The 18,111-nt window shown below is 35.4% G+C and overlaps 1 long non-coding RNA gene across 2 annotated transcripts in view; it reads right to left on the bottom strand.

Moving 5' to 3' along the window:
• Positions 1 to 850: 850 nt before the first annotated feature.
• LOC118255203 (uncharacterized) overlaps positions 851 to 18,111 on the bottom strand; it is a 30,802-nt gene continuing 13,541 nt past the window's right edge. Inside the window, exon 3 of one of the 2 annotated variants that reach the window (XR_004780894.2) lies at positions 851 to 951. This is a non-coding gene — a long non-coding RNA (uncharacterized LOC118255203). Of the gene's footprint in view, positions 952 to 16,878; positions 16,913 to 18,111 lie in introns of those variants that run through there. The other variant, XR_007708063.1, reaches the window with a different exon arrangement.

Genomic DNA, 18,111 nt, shown 5'->3' with positions numbered 1-18,111 from the left:
TTCAACAGAATTCAAATCTGTTAAAACCCTCCATGTGATATCACGGTGCTTTAAAGTATGAAATCATTAGCTGAAATAGAAACAGTGCTGCCAGACTTGTGAGGCAGGTGCAGTTGGGTGGCTGCCCACCTTGAACACCTCTCTTTATACTGCCTTTTCTGAGAGTTTGCTCTTAAGAAGGTTATGAAAAAAATGGCACTGAAAAGAGCAGGAGGAAGTCTGGTTTCCCACACAACCACCAACCAGAAATTTTAACCTGATATCTAGGTCTTGTATTTTCTGAGGGTCAAAAATCACACCTACCAAGTGAGGTGGGCTAATGTAATGTTCAGCTTCAACCCCTTTGCAGCCCCATTGCCTGGCTCGGCCCTGGATCAGGCTGACACATGGATGTACACCGAGGCTGAGTGTTTATGGGAAGGGCATCTGAAAGCCCCATAGCCCCAGAACTTGTCTGTGGGTCCCTGGAAAGCCTGGGCAGAGCCTTATCTCCAGATCACCCCTTTGAGTTGTATTGACTGGTTATCTTCAGGCTGAGGAAACCATGCTTGATTCATCACAGCCCTGTTCAGCAAAGCTTATTTTTAAACTTGAGTGCATGTAAAGAGCTAAGAGGTTGGTCAAATGATGTGCTGAGATGGGGTCCTTCACCCCCCAAATTACTCGCAAAGTAGTTCTGATGGTAATGAAGCCTTTCCTTGTGGTGAGTACAAACAAACAAAAAACAACAACAAATAATGACAGAGTTTTGAGATCATGACAATTATAAGCATTATCATAATAGTTTATTTATTTCAATTTATATAAAATAAGCACCTAAGTACCCACTGGAAATTTTGGGCATTTTACAAGGTTAAAGGAACAAATACAGGATCATCTTCTGAGATGCAGAGCAGAAATTCATCAAAAGCAATTGTGGAAGGTATTATTCTTTAAATTGCAGGAAGAAACCTGTAATTTGGAAAAAGAAAAAAAAAAAAAAAAGATACTGATAGGAATTTAGGGGGAACTGCAGTTCAGTGACTGACCAGTAAAACCTCTAATTATTCCTTCGTTTTCAAGTTGAAGAGAGAGTTAGGCTGTGATCATGAGCTATTACACCGAATACTTGGAAAAGTTCAAAAACTTCAGATAGCATAAGATTTAATTGTAAGAATATTTTCTATGAAATCTGGTTTTGCAGAGAAAAAGGAACTTCAATTAAACTTATAAAATTTTTGAAAGGTATTTAAAAACAGTGTAATAGTTCAAAACTGAAAATTACCATAGCATACTTTCTTTCATCATCTAGAAATTATCAATAACATAGCTTAACAAATTTCATCATTAAGACATGAAAAAATATTTCTGTTTCTGATTGAAATATTTTTACTTTTTTTTTTCCTTGAAATGTAAATTATTTTCTGTGTTAAAACAAAACAAATAATCCATTTCTACATGCAGCAGTTCTAGCTATCAATAAAGATCATTTACTGATTTTTCTGATGTTTTGGTTCTCTTGCTCAAGTTTCATACTAATATTGAAAAAAAATGAGATTATGCATTTAATTTTTTATTTATATTTTGTCTTTATCTCACCAGCTACCAGTATGTATAGCCTTTATGCTGCATAGTATTCATCACTACAATGAAGCCATTATTTGGTTGTAAGGAAGGGCCAGGTGATCAATCAGAGTTTAGCACAGGGCTAGATAATGGACAGAAAAAAAGAAATTTTGACATCAGTCTTCATGAGAAAGCTTTATGTAAAGGAAAACCACTTTAAAAGTTAAATGCTGATCTGTGCATGTAGATGCATGTAATTGCCATAACGACATGCACAAATGCACCTAAAATATATGTTTATCTCTATTTTTAACAAATTATGTCAGCAGAAGGAAGAGGAGAGAGAGATAGTATTTGTCAGATAGTGAAATAAGTGAAGTGATAGCAAATAGGTTTTACAGGGAAGGCAGGCAGAAGGGGGGGTGTTTTTTTCCCAGCCCAGGAGAAGAAGCACAGCTCTCCCTAACACGGGTGCATGCACCAGTTCTCACTGGCCATGGTGTCTGAGCAGACAAATGGTTCAATGACTCTGCCTTTGCTTCTTCCTGGCTGCTGCTTCGCAATTTACCATGAGTTTGGGGCTGATACTGTCTTGCAAAGTAACACCTATGGAAAGGGAGGAATTTCATTGTGCTTTAACTCTCTCAGTAATTATTGTTTTGGTCTCTCCCAATTTTGGGAGCCCAGAATTAAGCCCAAAGCAGTTTGAGGTTTAAAAAGTCAGGAGGTATATCCATTGCCCTACTGTATCTCTGTTTCTCTCCCATTTCTCAGTACCAAGGCACTGTCTGCATTTTCCTGTGATCCCACAGCCCCCTGTGACCAGGCAGCTGCCAGCAGACTTGTCAACTCCTACATGCTATGTGTGAAACTCAATATTTTTTTGCACCTCTAACATACCTGCTGTGCTTTTTTTCTCGCCTCATGGGTACAAATCACACCAATCTCATTTAATTCAACTGACATTTTAACCAATATTAGCTTTTTTCTGTGTTATTTTTTTCTACTTTTTTTTCTGAGGGAGGGTGGGTGATTTTTAACATTTTTCATGTTGAGATAGAGACGTCAGCCAAAATCTAATGCATATATCCACATATTTGGCAGATGCACAGTGAAAATTGATTTGGTGGATTGGACCATATTCTGAGCACCTACAGGTCTCATGGAAGTTGAAGAAAAAAACTTAGCAACATGTCTAGGAAAAGGAAGCTAGGAGATTGTTGTACTTAATTTACCCCAACACCTTTTGCCCACATCAAGCTAAAAGCAGTGACATTTAATAATAACCTGAAAGCTTGGGCCTGTCAGGAAATTGCAGAGGCCCAGTTATACTGCATTTTGGCACTCATTGCTTACAAACATGGTGCAAGAGCAACAGCAATAAGCCCTCAGAACTACTCTATAATTTTGTAATTTTAAAGGAATTGAGTAATTCCTGTTTTAAATAATAAAAATATGTTTTTAAAAAACACTGTGAACTGAATTGGGAAAATTATTTGATAAAAAAAAAAAAAAAGCCATTTGTTTTTGCTGGATTCCCAAATTTCATTTATATCATGGCCCCCAATAAAATCACAAATGATGGTGAGCAGGTTGGGGGTGGGGAGGTGAGGAGCAGAGGGAAAACATCTTGCTGCCAAAAGCAACACTCCAGCAACAATAGATTAAACCTGAAAACAGCTGAAGTTACTTCTCTTCATTATGCAAAATGTAAATGTTTTGATTCACTCTAGCTCTTAGATAAAATGGAGATTTTAGAAACAGAAGAAAATCCTGAGAAGTTTAGATTCTCCATGGCTCATTATAAACCATGGGGTCTGTCAAGACTAAAAAAGATAGCATCTTATTTGATGTGGTCCCTAGAAAGCACAAGGGATACAAAAGGGAGCAGGAGGAAAAATCCTGACTGGAATTCTAAAGTAACCTCTAGAGGAGGTCTCTTACCTGAGAGAAATTATCTTGTGTGGTGAAACTCATGACATGAAAGCTTTCCAAAAACAACAGGACATCTCTGATCCACCAAGAAGTGCCATATCAAGTTGACCTCCATAGGATTGTTTGTAATAACAGGAGGGATATTTGACAGACAGACGTCAAAGTTCTCAATACTTTGTGGATTGGTATCATGAAAGCCACTTTGAAAAGTAACTTTGTTGACTATAAATATTGTTATGAATATATATTTAGTGAATAAATATAAAATAAATAATATTTATTATTAACAGATGTCTGAAGCAAAGACCATATTTCAGAATTTTTCTGAGAGCAATCCTACCACAATGCTATATTATGCTCATTTTGTGAACATATTTAAGTGAAAGAAGCCTAGCAAAAGTCCTAATTCAGCAGGGACTGTTCTTGAAGAATTCCTGCTGCCAGCAGAGTTTCTTTGACTTGGAACAAAATCATCATAATGTTGCTTATGGCCTTCCTGCTTATGGCAAGAATGCTAAAGATCTAGAAAAATACTAAAGAACAAGCACACAGAGAAACCAAATGATAGAAAATGTATTAGATCTATGGGCCAACCTTGCCCACGGAATACTTGCATCAGCTGAAGATTAGTCACTATAATCTACAAAATGAAGATAAAATAGCATTCTTAAATACAAACAAATATCCATTGTTGCAAAATAAAAGAAGTCATGGTAATTAACCGTGACTAACAAATCTCTTCCTCTGTAGGCTAAGTTTACAGTTATCATAAAAATAAATACTTTTCTTCAAATAAAGTTTCAGCTTGGTCATTTTGTGAAGACATAATGGATTAAACATTTAACTTACCTAAACAAGCTCAAATTTGGTCTTTATCTATCTAGACAATTTCTACTGTAACTATATTTCTACTACTAGAGTCAACCAAGTGAGGTTGTGAATTCTGGCCTATCTCTAGAAGGCATATAACCACATTACAAAACCATCACATTGTTACCATGAGCCCTTGACTGCTAACTTTGCCCAAAACAGAGGACTAATGAACACAGACACCCTCAGAGGTGGCATGCCAGAAGGATATTTGTATTGCAGTATTAGAAAACTCACACAGCTGTGTATCACTGAAGTCAATTGAGCCTTAATCTCCTTTTAGTGTCATGAGAAGGGATAAATTGTGGAAAAGGAGTAAATACTTTCCTGAAGTAGGGTCTATATATGGCTGTTTTGATTCCAGTGGAGCATACTGCAAAGAAAAAGTCTGGGTTTTCTAAAATATTTTGAGTGTGAGATGTATCATTGCCAGTGCTCGCACCTGAGTTTTATAATGCATATTTTATTAAGGCTGACATAAGGCTACATATTATATAAGGCTGACAGAAGTTAGCATTTCATTGCAAATTCTTCCCTTAAGAGTTCATTGTTTGGCACTCTTCTGCTTTTGTGATACGTTACATTGATTGGTGTGTTACTCCTGTCCACAGGCTCTCTAAACTTACATACGCCATATTACTTCAGCTATGAATCTCTTTACAACAAAAATATTTTTGAGTTCATTTGTACTCAATGTATATTTAAGGACAGTTCATAGAAGCTTTTGGAGCTTTTGCTGAGTGGGAGTGTTTTGCAAAGTTATGTTTGTACCATGGATTGACATCTGCTTTGCAGTCCTGAGAATTAAGTTATCTTTCCACTGACTGTCATATTTCTTTCTGCCATCGAGACCTTCTTCACAAGCGAGGCATGTTACCATGTATGTTACTGTTTCACAAGCACAAGTTACCCTGCATGTTACCATCACAGTAATGCTGTGTTTGCTGCAGATCAGGTTTGCCAGGTGAAGCACAATACCTAGGTTCTTTCATCAGATGCACCAAGGAGGGAAATTGTAAAAGAATAAAATTGGCTTTGCTTAAAGAAAAAGCAGCTTACAAAATGTCTGTTCATAAACACTCGCTGAAGATACATCATGAACCACACCTGAGTGTGGACTTAGTGATGACCCCCACATTGCCTATGAAAGTTATAAGCACTGGATATATTCAACTGTTTAAAGCCTAAGAGTCTACATATGGAAATTAAGTTTTACACATACATTTGTCTGTCAGAATAAGAAATGAAAACAAAGAACCGAAAAGGTAATTCTCATAATATATATAATTATATTCCCATAATATTTATATATGTGTATACATATATATATATATATATTTTTTTTTTTTTTCCCTGAAGCCCAAACACACCTAGTTAAATTTAGGTAGACCCATTTTAAACAGCCACTGAGATATTTTACAACCATTTTACACTTCAGAAATTTTAGGAAAACCTAAACCTATAGTGTTGATTAAAAATCTATTTCCCTATTGAACATGATGTAGGTAATTTCCTCACATGAAAAATTGCCCCTGAATAAAGTGACATGTGAGTAAAATGCAGAATGCAAAAAAAAAAAATAAATATGAATCTGGACTGAGACATTTCAGATCCTATTTATTTTCAGCCTTCAATTAAAATCAGTTGTTTCATAATCTCATTGTAAATCTTTTAGTATCTCTAAAAATATCAAATTATGTACCATGATAAAATAAATGAATAAATTTGTATTTTGACAGACTGTCAAAGATTTATTTTACATGACTAAATGCATTTTCTGTGATTTTAAAATAGTAAATTTATTCTTTGAAACCTCTTATTTGCTAGCATACAAAACCTTGTCAAGGAGAAGTGATAAGCTGGACAGTCTGACAACTATTGGTTCAGCTGTGATTTTTGTTTTTCACATATAAATCTTAATGATGAAAAATATTGTCTGACAAGCTGTTTCCCTGGACCAAGGAGATCCACGTGAGATACAAAAGCATTGCTATCAAAGGTAAAAAGGAGTAGTAATATAACTTGAGCTTTTTGGGAGGAATTAATCTTTGGGTTATAGGAATATTTAGCACCCTTTGTCATAGTTTGTCTAACAATTAATGTTAGAAGTTAGAAGTCTGAAGTCCTGCTGTTCATTCATCCTGTATACTGTATAAATTTTGAGTTCCATTTACTTAGGAAAAAAAAAAAAAAAGAGAGAGAAAAAAGAGAGAAAGAAAAAAAAAAGAGAGAAAAAAGAAAAAAAAAGAAAACTTACCAAGCTCAAAACTGTTCAGAGAATGGAAGCAAACCTGAACAAAGCATTCTGTGCATTTTATAGTAGGGATGACTGAATCAAGTAGGAGTTCTCAGTCTGGAAGAAAGGTTGTTAATGGAGCTATGACAGAGATCTACAGACTCATGAGCTGTACTGGGCAAGTGCTTAGAGATTCATTTCCAGTGTTTCACATCATACTAGAATAAAATGGTACCGCATAAAAAATCAGGTACTTCATTCAAAATAAATGAAGATTTATTTATTTATTTATAGGCTGTGGAGACACTGCTACAATTTGCAAGAGACTGGATAAATTATTTGGATGAGTTTTCATAATTTTTACCTAAAAAACAAACAAACAAACAATTTAGCCTTCAGGATCACTGGTGTTATCCCTCCTATTTGTGTCCTACCTCTTGTTCTGTTTCTAAAAAAATCAAGATAATGTTTATGTGCTTGAGAAACAGAGGCTAGACTGTCCCTTAATTTAAACGCATTTAAACTCCACTGAACGCTGTAGCCCAGATCAAAATATCTGCTATAACTCTTGTAGTAGTTTAGGTTATACAGGGTATAGATGCGTGGAAAAAATGTTGAGATCTTTTTTCAGCCAGCACTGGAATAGATGTGAACAGAAAGGAGAGCATATAGGAGCAGTATAGCATTGTATGGCAGCCTGGTGAGACAGCTTTTGGCTGCATCTGCTGGCCTGAGGGCTGGGCTCAAAAGAGGTCCGAACTTCACTCTGAGGTGTCATAGGTATTTAAAGCTCCTTTCCCAAAAATCATACAGAATCTCTGGCCTAATGGCTCCAGTCTGGTTTGTCCCCCTGTGGAAGCATGAATCACTTGTAACTTTCAGACCTGTGTTTCTGTTTCAACACTGGCAAATGCGTAAAGCTGTGATTTAATTTCTGATCCAGAATTCCTTGATTTCTTAAAGATGAATGGTCCTGCAAGGTAAACAGCAGACTGATACATACCTGGAATGAGAGAGCCACAGGCAATATCCATCAAAAACAGTTGGGTGTTGCTAACCCCAGCTTCCAGTACAGCTCAGAGAGTACCAGGATGTGCAGTGTGTGTGGTGAGTTCCCATCACTAAACATTCTTATTGCAACGAAAAGGTTTCAGCAGCAATGTCCTCCATCTTACTTCGCACTGAGGCTGTCTATGTTTCAGTAAGCCCAGCTAGGATAACTTTGCCTTCAGAAACTAAGAGGATAGAGATATGTGAAAATTTAATTGGTTCCTCCCTCCCTAAGGCCCCTATTGTGTTAAGGGAAAAAGGTGGGTTCAGCTTGAGTCCATTAGCTGGAGATAAACAGTTGATAAAATCCTAGCAAAGACAAGACAGGTTGCTATTCTCAAATGAGTTAGCAATCAAGCTGAAAGACAAAGCTTTCCCAACATTCCTGTTAGGAAAATATTATTACAGTTGTTTTGAGGAGTAGAGAACTGAAATGAAATGATTTCACCATCAAATACACCAAAAGTACTATTTTTTTTTCTCCCATTACTGTCGACTGTACATCTATTTCTCCAGCACAAAGTGAGATTAAAAAGCTGCCAAATTAGAATACAGGGTCATCATCTCTGGTGGTATGAACTGATAGATCTACACTGAAGTAAATATCAAAATAGAGCCTGCAGTGTTTTGCACTCCTTTTGTATAGATTGAATTACAGTACAAGGTACAGTGCAACAGGGTATTGGTCCCCAGACTCCTGAGGGAGACAGAAATGTACTTGGGACTTGGATCCACTAAGAGAGTAAAATAGAGCCTGGGGAATTTTCCAGGTCATAGATACACAAGAATCAGAACATCTATTGAGAGGTTACATTCATTCACATATAAGTTATGTTTGGTTGCTTTGGAGCTAGACTATGACACACTTCTCTGTGTGCTATCTTAGATCAAAAAATGATAGCAGATCTCAAACCGCATAAACATTTCTGGTTAAATGGATATGGGTGCATTATCCATACAGGTGTATTCTCTGTATATACAAATGTCAGCGATCTAGGGCAGAGCTCCTATCCAAAGCATCAGTAAGAGGCATCCACAGCAGTTGCAGTGGTTTACTTTCCTTGGGTAGTTTTCCATTTGAATACCTTGCATTGTCCCAGAAATATCTTTTTCTACCGAGACTATATTTTGGTGTGAACTCTTCCATGCAAGATTTTAACCTGCAAATAACCATGTTGTGGTCCTTAAGTACCTACTGCCTCTGTAGAATACAAAGAAAATAAAAAAGAGCACAATTCCAGATCCCTTCAAGGCTCCTGCATCTCCAAAGAGCTGTGACATCACAGTGTATTCAGTATCAATTACGAAATGTAGGCGGAAAGCACTATGGTCAGCAAGGCCAAAGAGGATTCAATTATTGGTACGGCTATATTAAAGGTCCACCCATAAATTACTTAAGTGGACTCTAATAATTATGAAAACTAATGAGAATAATCTTAAATGGGTAGGAGCAATCTTACATCATTTTAACATTGTAATCATAAAAATAATATAAAAAAGCTTTTTACCACTGAAAAGATTCTGAGTCTTCAGCTAACTTCAACTTTGTTGAACTTAATGACAGTTGAAAAGCTGGCAAAGTCGAAGTAAAGTTAAACACATCTATTGTTTGCCATATCTTTCATGTTAAAGGCACAGTACTTTGGTTGACAGAGTAGGAGCGCACATTCCTGCACTGAAAAGAATGATTACTAGCAGACAAGAACTCAGCTTGGTACTGATGACTAATTTTACGTCTACTGGAAAATGAAAGATCAGCCTTTCCTCTTCACTGAAATTCTCCATGCATGCTGAACTCCCTGACAACACAAAACAAACATACAGTGTTTCTAAAAAACTGTTTATCTTAACTGACTCATCTTTAATAAAGACAACTGGGATACAATAGATATGAAAGAATCTTCCTCTGGAAATATGTAACTTTATGGTTTATAATCTTGTGACTTAGAAATAGTACTTAGCTTCAAAACTGAAGTTGAACTAGGTTCCAGGTCCAGAAGTATCTTTCTAGCTTTTCTCAGAACCTTGGATTCAACTTACAGGTGAAATAGGACACATAAACCTGCACTCAAGACAGAAAGCACAGGTACACCACACACAGGTACATAATATTGTATGTACTGGCTTTCACTGAATGGTCAATATCACTGAAATTCAAACTTTCAATGAAGCTTTTATGTACAAGATTATGTGTCCCATTTTGGCAGTCAAGTTCAGACATCTGATCCAAAATATAATCAGAATTAGCTCCAGGACTCAGGCTTATCTTTAATTAGAAAAAAAAAGAAGTGTGTTCCAATAAGCAGAGGTGATCTGTAACACAGCCACAGTCAATGGCTTTGGGGTCTAAACTTGCTTTTATTGAAGTTAATGGCAAAGCTCCCACTGAATTAACTGAAAGCAGGATCAAGGCCGTAGTTTAGACAAGCAACAAAATGTAAAAACCTTCTTATATGTGCCAGTGAGAGTACAGAACCCAAATGGAGTATTTCCAAAGTTGCATTTGTGTACAGTTTGTTATTTTCTTCTCTTGGTACATGTGAAGATGAACATCAAGCTGGCAGTAATGAAGAATAAACCAGGCTTAGGAGGTGTGCTTTGTCAGCTTATTCACATAAATACTATTTCCCTTCCACTTCAAATTTTGGCCAAAAACTGTGCCTTTGCTGTATTATGAAACCTGTTGCAAGATCAATATTCCCAACCTGCTTGGGGTTAAGCAGTACATGCGCACAAGTTTTTTCTGCTGGATCATGTCCAAAAACATGGGAATCCCTTCCTTGTCCATTGCATAGAATCCTAATTTAAGAATATTTCTTACTTTTTATTTTACTATTTTTTAATTTTATTTTCCCATTTTTATTGGAAAACTATGCTTCTATTACCTTAAGGTTTATAATCATATATTGGTGATGGCAGAAATGTTCGTCTGCAAATTCACTTTTTTTTTTTTTAATTGCTTTTGATACCAATATCAGTCTCACATGTATGTGGCAGATTCCTGCCCTATCTCTAGGAAGAGAGCTAAGCATAAACCAGGTGTGGAAATTCATTAATGGGTTTACAAATCTGAGATAAATTCACTACCTCTGCCCCTTCGTAAGTGGTAACGTGCACATCTTGAACCAGATCCAAAACACATATATATCAGTGGAAAGATGTCTATTGACTTACAATGTAATTTTAGATCAGGGCCATGGCAAATATGAGAGAGCGGGTCCGGGGATCTCCCTCATAAAATTAATGAAAAAAGACAACACAGATATTTATTATTACATTAACAGATCACTAAAGCCTAAATTGCTGCACGCATTTCTTTACATAACACTTGCTCAATTTTAACACATTCTTTTGGTCCCATGGAAATATAGAGGACAGTTTTCGAATATGGATATATTTAAGCACGTGTATGCTCCTGAACAGTGGTGTGCAGAAACAACGTTTAGCAGAAGCACATTTCTCATCCTTTGCTGGTTTTGCCAGTCTTAAACCTTTTAAACCTCATGCTTCAGGGTTTTAGCCTGTCTTGAACAATTAGAAATCAAACTGGCCCTTAGTCAAAGGGAGAAAACAAGATCGCTTCACACTTTCCTACTTACCCTATCCACTGGCCACTGTCATAGACACAGCAATGGACTAGGTGCACTTTAGGCCTGTAACAGCTTGACAGTTTCTGTGATCTCTGCTTAACAATCCTCTTTTCATTCGATTATGATGTAAACTGTATCTGCTTATTGATGATATTTTTAAGCCAGCAGCTGCCACTGCTAGTGAAATCAAACATCTCATTTCAAAGGGCATTTTGGGTCTGGGGGAAAAAAAAAAAAAAAGAAAAAAAAAAAGGAAAGCAAAGGCAAGAATTTGATTCTCCTCCTGGCTATGTGGAAATGAGAGCTAGGTGATACTTTGCATCATCTCAAAAAAGAAGTGGGAAAACACTTGTCTGAAGCGCATGTTGCCAGCACCAGTTGGTCCCCTTCGGCAGAATTAGATAAGATACAGCTGTGTCTGTCCCAGATGCATAGTTTCCTTTTGGCATTAAATGCATGGGCAGCCGGTATAGTGAAAGTACTAGTCTGAAAAGTGGATACAATGGAGATAAGACCTAAGGGGAAAAGGATAAATAAAAACACTATTCAGAGGTAAACCATTGTAACGGTACTACACATTCCATAAGAGAAGACATATTCTGAAAGGGTCAGCGAGCTGCCTTACACATTCTTCAGCTCAAAAGGAGCCGCTCTGTAAGAGGAAATACCATTTTTCACTCTCTGTTCTCTTTCATCCCTGTTCACCTTTAAGAATAGGCTTTCTTTTTCTCTATTAAAGACCAAAAAAAAAAAAAAAGTTTACATGCTGAAGAAGAGAAAGTGTGGGCCTTTGTTATTAATGTTGTAGAAATACAAATATGTCCACCTAAGAAAGGAGTCTTCATTAACTCCCACAGCCCAGAAAATTAAGGCACGGCTCATCAGGATCTGTGCTTGCTGTTGACTAAATTGCAAGGGACTAGTTGAGTTGCTGGGGTTCATAATGCTGATAGAGCGGTTTCCACGTGAATGAAGGATAAACAGCGATTAATTTCAGCCAATAAATAATGGTTTGAGGCCCACATTGAAAGAGGAACAATTACTTTTCCATTTTTCCTGCCAAATGAGCTGATAAGAGAAAACAGGGGAGTTGGCCACGTAAATCAGTCTTAATTTTATCTTCCCCATTAAAAAGCAGCCATTAAGACCATCTTCGGCTCATTTCATCCTCTTCTTGTTTCACTTTTTCAATTTGCACAAAAGGGGGGAGTTTGCTCGTCATAAAATTTCACTTTGGCCAACCTATCATTTGCATCTGAGCCAATAAATAGCAATTAGCATAAACATTTAAATCAGGAACTGGAACAAATTCTTGTTCCCCCAGCAAGCTGTTAAATTACAGTATTTCACTATATATAAAAAGCATTAGAAATAAGATCTGCTGGGCACAATTATCCCTTTCAAACAAGAACTGCTTGGGAAAAAAAAAAAGAAATCACTTGCTGGGCAAACTTCCTGCTCACAGCCAATGAGCTTAATCAATGCTGAGAGAAGCCACACCATTAATGATGTTCAACTAAGTCCTATTTCAAACTTTCCATCTAAAGGTATTTATTTGATATTTATCCAAAATATATTTCCCAGGAATTAATTTAATTTGGACTGACGTTAAACCATCAAACTTAACATTTTCAAGTACATTTTTCTTATTTTGCTGAAATGTTTCTATCTTTACTTATTGGTCAGCCTGAGCTTTACAACTCTCGCTTTTCTTGCGGTATGTTAATTATGTCAACACATGTTCTGTAAATGCCAATGTAAGTCCAATGGGTAAGAAGGAGATTCATGTGCATTCCTTTTAGATTCATTCTTTTTATCTTGCAAGAATATTTTAACTCTTATGCATCATTTTCCATTTTCATAGATTCTCAATAGAAAGTAAGAGTTACTTCCATTTTGCAGCTGGGGAACCTGCAGCACCAACAGATTAAATGATTTGCTGAAGGTCACGCGGCAAGTCTGAAATGCAGCCACAGTTGGTATTTGGGTCTTAAATATACACCTAGATCTAGGTTTCACTCTTCTGAATGTATGAGCAGAGAAAATTGAAGACACATGAATCAATTCTCCCTTAAGGTTATTTAGGCTCCTTTTGAATGTGGCCCATGCACATTACTTTCTAAAGCAGTTTTGAAGATGTATGACAAAGTAGTAATCTTCTTACACACTGACCAGTGCAGGTAAGACAGCACCTCAGAGCAAGTTAATGTAATTCCCTCAAATACACTAATTTTAAGATGCTAATGAAAGTTTCTTTAATTGGTAAGTTGGGTTTGTTTGTTTGTTTGTTTTGCTGTTGTTTTAGTTGTTGTTGTTGCTGGTTTTGTTTGTTTTTAGATTAGAATGGTGAATTGGAGTAAGTACAGTACAGTAAGTACAGTAAAAAGAAGAAGGAAGGTGAAATTTAATAAAACTGGAACAGCAAAACAGAGCTGTTATTCAAGTGTTCAAGATTTCTGAAGTGCTGGCTGGGAGTACTTGCTGAATTTCCATTAAGAGTAGTGGAGATTGTCCTTTACCCAAAGCTTTTCACTCATAAGTAGAAACTGCATCTAAAAACCTATAGGAGAAGAGCTCTCATTCCAATGTAGCATGAATTAACTTTTCTCATGCTAAATTTTCCAAAACAACAACAAAAATAACAAAAAAAAACTTTTATGGGTAATTTTTGAGTCCCTGCTCAAAGGGAGAGATAAGTATCTAAGACTCTGCTTGTCTCTTCTCCCATCAAATGCCAGTCCTTGTTTTTGTTTTTAGTCTACACCCAAACTTTCAGCTAACAGACAAGATTCAGTCTTTTACCTCAAGTGAAATTTTGATTGAAAGTCTCTCTGAGGCAACCGCATTTTGGATTTTCCCTTGTCTGAGGTTTATATTAAAATAGGTGACATTTTTTTTCTGAGTACATTTTTCTGTAGCCTGCATGTTAGTACCAAGATACTAACAAGTGAAGTGTTCACGTATTTCAACAGCATAGAATCATAAAATCATTAAGGTTGGAAAAGACCTCCAAGATCATCTGGTACAGCCATTCCCCTACTACTACTGTCACCCACTAAAACATGTCCCTGAGCACCAAGTCCACCCTTTTCTTAATAGATTAATAGAATCATTAAGGTTGGAAAAGACCTCCATGTTATATCTGCATGTTACATCTGAAGATCAGAGAGGTGAATAAGTATCATTATCGTTACTATGAATGTGAAAACTAAGGGCTGATTGGTAGACAGAAGTGCATTATTTAAACTGACAGTGTTAATTAAACTGGTTTACTAAAACTAATATAAAAATCTCTTCAAAATCTTATTACATTTTGGAAGACTTTGGAAGAATTAATATACTAACATTTCCATGCAGCATTATACCAATTTGATTAAATTGTTTTTAAAACAGAGATGACAATGTTTCTGGGTGTACATAGAATTTGAAAAGTCATGATAGGTTCAGTGGTTTGATGTAAGGTCATATAGTAGCAGACTTGAATCCAAGACCTGTGTCTACAAGGTTTGTTAATACGATTATTTTCTACCTTATGGAACAGTTTATGAATAGGTACTAACTACCCTGGAACTGTTATTTTCCATTTCTATATAAGTGCTGTTACCATGTCTTCATAATTTGTCTATCTTTAATGTACTAGGATGAAAAACATAGTTAAAAGCAAAATTTTAAGTATTCCTAAGATATTAATAATGAGCAATGTGTTAATTTTAGAGAAAATGTATTAAAAAAAAAAAAAGAGCTTTAATCACAAAATTCAGAGGTTCAGTTTTGTAAAATGTATAGGTTAATATCTGCAAAAAAGGAATCCTGGGTGTTGTTTGAGCTGTCCTCCGGAACACCTTTGAGGAACCCATCTTTCAGAGATGCTTTAGTTTGGCCACCTGATGTTCTTTCATTGCATGCATATACTGAGGCATTTCAGTTTCTCATGCTTGCAGGAAGAACCTTTTCTTTACCAGGGAAAAGTCTTGATAACAGCAATAGTTAAAATTAGGACAATATTCTGTGACAGTCATATATATTTTATAATTGTGCTGGATAAGTAACAGGTTTTTGCTTGTCAGGTTCTTAAAAAAATTCTAGGGAGTTTCCTGGTGAAGCTGAATAAAATTAAGTGTGGATATAATACAAAAGTGGAAGTCTCACAGTACTTGGTTGAAGAGAAACAAATGAAAAAAATAACTGAAGATAACTGAAAGACATTTGTATTCTGGAGCTGTGGTTCTCAAAGAGAAAATTAACCAAAAAAAAAAAAATACTGAAAAAATATGTTAGTATGATCAGGATTTAAAATTGAATCAGTTCTGTAATAATATAATTATTATTATATAATTAATATATTAATATATTATATTAATATATAATTATATAATATATAATTATAATAAGTGCAATAACATGATTTTACATGCCAGCAAACTCAGAAGCACAGCAGTCAGAATACTCCAGAAATGGGTGTGGTATGGGAATTGATAGGCAATGTGGGACTTTTGAGAAGTATTGTTCAGAATTTTGCTTTATGTTTAACAGAATTTAGGAATGTGAAGCTACGAGAGCAAGACATAAATTCTACATAATTTACCAAAGAATGCAATGGGTATTTCTGAAAGTAAATAAAATTGTCATTACTACGGATCAATTCAAACAGAAGAAATGTCATCCAGTTTTACAAAACTGTTAGCCTTCTTCTGAAGCTTTCATGAGAGTTAAAGTCAGAGATTCAGAACCAGATTCATGGTGTTTGAACTATGACTCAAACATTAGTCATGAATTCAACATTTTATTTTGGGTCTATTAATTGTTTTTGTTATGTTAATTGATTTATAATTCCATAATGCAGAGACTAGTAATTTGTTGAAACAGCTTACACTAGTCTGTGTTGAATAGTGACAGCTTTATTACAATACTAAATCATTAATTAAAAAAAAAAATCAGAAGTGAAGTAAATCTTTTCCACAAACTATGCATTGACATAGAGATTTGCTTCACCATACATTCAATAATCTTTCATGTGCAAATTAAATGTAAAGCAACAAAATGATAAAATAACAGAAAGTAATATCTCAATGGTTACATGAGGCTGGCCTTTCTTTTATTGGAATTTCATTTGTAGTGCAAATAAACTACATATTTTTGTCAGAAGTTGGGGAAAAAAATAAGATGAAAATTCTCTACTCATTCTTCCCAGTCTGAGATATTACTTAGAACAGGGAGAAATTTGGCCAATTAAATATAAAGTTGATGCAGCAAGTTTTCAAAGTGTTCTACAGATCTATCATAGTGCACAAAAATACATCTCATTGACATATCATTAATAATAGCTATCACAATTTAAGGAATATTCATATTATAATAATCAGATATGAAAAGTTTAGTAATGAATTGCACGCATCAAAACATAAAGGTTGGAAGCAAAACTGTTAATAGCCTATATAAAATTACCAAACAAACAAAGAGAAATCAACCAACCAAAAAAAAAAAAAAAACAAAAAAACAAACAAAAAAACCCATAAACCAACAAATCCCTGTAAGCCTTGTTTTTCTGCACTGGATAATGTTTGCAACAGGTGAAATGAAACTGGATAACATCAGCTTGGACTATATGTTGCCTTGTCCTGCTGGGCCGGGTGTTCACTGTGGTCTCCAGACATTTGTGTTTCCTCCTGCAGATGCTGCTGTCTCTCTGGGTAACAATGAAGCAGACTATAGTGCACAGGTAGACAAAATAGGCTTAAAGGACTATATCATAGGATGGTTTCCTTTTTTTTTTTTTTTTAAATTGGGAACTGAAGTAAGCTGTTCTGTTCTGTGTGTGAAGTAAGCTATCTGTGTGTGAACAGCTTTTTGATAAAAACTAAATATTCATGTAGAATAACAGAATGGTTACCGTAGCCTGTCCCAGTGTGGCACCTGGACAAAATGTTTTTTCATCTGACATGAAACACATTGATTCTCTTTTATTTATTATTATTTTTTTTTTGACTTCTCATGAAAATACTTCTAAATGAAATATCAATTTCAGAAGAGAGGGACAGTATCTGTTTTTTCAAACATGAAAAAAATGTTACAAGTTTTTCATTACTGTTTTACTTTTTTTGTTTATTTTTCAAGACATAATAATTTGATGAATTCGATGTGAATTTTAAAGAACTTTGACCAGCTTTTGAAAATGTTTGTGAATGAAGATAGAAATAAACTTAATCGTTTAATGCAGTTATGAGAAGAACAAAGTATTATTCATAGTATTTTTTTGTTGTGTCTTCACAGGATGTGATGCAGCATAGAGAAAAACCATGTACATAATCCATGTACATAATAGACCATGTACATAATATATGTCTGTGTCTCTACAGAGAGATACTGACATGGCTGTGTGCACATATTATTCGGACTTCAAGTGAAAGCTGTAATGCAATTGTATCATAGCACTTCTACTGTGTATTTTTTTTTCTATGAGTAAAAGGAAGGCAAGCCAAGGTAATTATGTAGTATTGTGAATCAGCTTGGGAAGACACTGATTGAAAGCAACAATATCCCTGAAAAACTCTGCTGTTACTTCAGTAAGTGAAAATTAAAATTTTGACCTGACTTTATCCTTTCTAAAATTTATGCTAGCTCTGTAGTAGTATAAATGGTTCTTCATAGCATAAATGGACCAAACAGACTCCAAACATTTAGGGCTGAGCAGAATTAAATATGTATTCATTTCAAAAGCAGGGGAGAACCATAGGACTTAAATTAAAATGTGAATGTTCACAATGGTTGAATCACTTGAATCTGTTCAAAGCAAAGATTTTTTTTTTCTCCCTCTCTGTCTTCAATGCACAGAATAAAACAGTTAAATTCTTTTGTTAATATCAGGAGGCTGTAGTGGGGTTCTGT

Source organism: Cygnus atratus, chromosome 3 (assembly GCF_013377495.2).
Source record: "Cygnus atratus isolate AKBS03 ecotype Queensland, Australia chromosome 3, CAtr_DNAZoo_HiC_assembly, whole genome shotgun sequence".
Classification (NCBI taxonomy): Eukaryota; Metazoa; Chordata; class Aves; order Anseriformes; family Anatidae; genus Cygnus; species Cygnus atratus.
This window is presented reverse-complemented; position numbering and strand designations above follow the sequence as displayed.